Genomic DNA, 2500 nt, shown 5'->3' with positions numbered 1-2500 from the left:
CATGAATATGCTGATATTCTTTTGATATCTAGTAATTAATGACTTGAGATGACGATCGACAAAATGTTCACAGTAACTGAAAATAGAAGTATTGAGGATAAAAATAAGGAAATGTATCTGTAAAAGGGTATTTGATCAAGGGATATATTTGCGGTTTACGTTGGGAGAGGTTTTGACTGATTTGATTTTAGAATTTTAAATCCATCAAACATAAACAGTTGCATTTATTGAGCTATTTTCTTACCCTAACATAAGGAAACGGGGTTAATTTGCTCTTTTGTATTGTTAAAGTATTTTCATAGAGTATAAGCATGTACCTCTCTAAGTGGTGCAAGTAGTTCCCCCAGAAACCAAAATCTGCTTATAAGACATGTCTAATTTTCTAATAAGATTTTAGTTAGATGTTGTTTTAATATTTCTTGATATAGTGCTTATCTCTTTGAAAAGAAATGTAACTCAGTTTGAAATGTTAAACTTTATTATATTTATCTTATATCCAGAAAGATGATTCCATCGTTTAGAGAGAGTTGAAAAGCACTTCTTTAAAAGTAACATGCACTGATAATGGTGATGCTACATTATCTGGCCTTTTGTTAAGATATTATGGGAAACTATATTTCTAAGATTCTCTCTCTCTCTCTCTCTCTCTCTCTCTCTCTCTCTCTCTCTCTCTCTCTCTCTCTCTCTCTCTCTTTCTTACACACACACACACACACACACACACACACGCAACACCCATTAAACCATCGGTATATACAGTATGAGGAAAATCCAGTTTTAAAAACTGCTCTTAGAAACACTCGTCGTATTACACTCATCATTTGAGAGAGGATAATTCTATCTAGATTTAATGAACACAAGCAAAGATCAACTTTAATGTATTGAAATTATGGAGCTTGTGTGAGTTTAACTACAGACCAAAACTACTTCTAAAGCTGATTCTATTCGATCAAATCTCCACCATTTCCCCATGCCACCATTCCACTACTCAATGTGTCTATTTTTTCGTGCTGGACAGCCCTTGGGCTTATAGTATCATGCTTTTCTAACTAGAGCTGTAGCTTAGTTGATAATAATAATAATTATATTGATATTGTGACAGAAGATTCAAAAGCTAAGTCAGGTACTGGATATCCAAAGAAGCACAAATTTGATGAGTCGCATGAAATTTGGCTTCATGTCATAAATAATAATTTATACCAGCCTCTTTCTTTCGGAATAACAAATTCCTGTTTAAAATTGGTATATCCAGTGACAAGAGCTTTAGCTATGCTTTTAAACTGTTTGTGGTGGCCTATTGGAAACGTCCGTGTCGGTGTGACGGTCTGAAGAATTCTCCTTGACATTGTATAATGGTTCTTTTCCGCCATTAGCTCGCTTCGCTCGCATGAAAATAAAACATCAAGCTCGTATGTACTGGCAAGCGGTAATGTTGAGCTGCGCACGCTAACATTACAGGAAAATAAAACATCAACCTCGTATGCACTGGCAAACGGTAATGTTCGCGAATGCGCAGATTATCAAGGAGAATTCTGAGACCGGGGGATCGTTCAGACCTTCACACCGGTGACCTGCTGGGCCGGGGTTCGAGTCCCACTCAAGCTTGATAGCTTCTTGTAGTATCTGCAACCTCACCTTCCTTATGAGCTAAGAAGGGGGGTTTTCCGGGAGCCTATAGATCTACCTACTAAGTCATCCGCATCCATTACCTGGCCCTCCCTGGTCCTAACTTGGCTGTAGAAGGGTTTGGGCCCTGATCATATATGTATATAGTCAGTCTCTAGGGTATTGTCCTGCAAGGGCATTGCTACTGCCCCTTGCCTCTGCCATTCAAGAGTGATTTTTAAACCTTTACTCTCTCAACAATGTTTCCTTTCTCTGGAACCTTTTAGATATCAATTGTGTAATGCTTGACGCTAAAGACCAAACCTATACTCAGTTGATATATGATATTGCAAGTGTTCATCTCTAGTACCTTGTTTCTTAACATTACACAAAGCGGCAACGATTATTCTGAATAACAAGCGACTGAATCACGTACCAATATGCAACAAAAATGGTAAATTGTCAGAATGGGTGACAGGAAGCCCATATTGTAATACCACCTTTCGAAATATATTATATTTGCAATTCATTTACCTTCTATGATCATGGATATCATAGTTACTCTATAGTCAGTATTTTTTAGTGATGCAGATTTGCACCGACTCGCAGGGGTGCCCTTTTAGCACGGAAAAGTTTCCTGATCGCTGATTGGTTGGACAAGATAATTCTAACCAATCAGATAACAGGAAACTTTTCCGAGCTAAAAGGGCACCGCTGTGAGTCCGTGCAAATGCGCCTCATTAAAAAAGTTGAGTATAATTATATATAGTACTATCAATGTTGATAAAAGTTATGGGGGTATAAGAGATAAAAGAATTATTCATATGCATAAATATTAATAATTATTTCGGTATACATGAAGTGTACATTTTCGTCATTATACAATAAGTGACCT

General features: G+C 37.0%; 1 protein-coding gene across 1 annotated transcript in view; it reads right to left on the bottom strand.

Moving 5' to 3' along the window:
* Positions 1–2457: 2457 nt before the first annotated feature.
* Positions 2458–2500, bottom strand: part of LOC137648840 (keratin-associated protein 19-2-like) — a 1911-nt gene continuing 1868 nt past the window's right edge. Inside the window, exon 2 of the mRNA XM_068382006.1 lies at positions 2458–2500. This exon is cut by the window's right edge and continues 606 nt beyond it. The gene's annotated coding sequence lies outside the window, so the exon portion shown is untranslated.

Source organism: Palaemon carinicauda, chromosome 10 (assembly GCF_036898095.1).
Source record: "Palaemon carinicauda isolate YSFRI2023 chromosome 10, ASM3689809v2, whole genome shotgun sequence".
NCBI classification, from domain to species: Eukaryota; Metazoa; Arthropoda; class Malacostraca; order Decapoda; family Palaemonidae; genus Palaemon; species Palaemon carinicauda.
The sequence above is the reverse complement of the archived record's forward strand: the minus strand, read 5'-3'. Positions and strand labels throughout refer to the sequence as shown.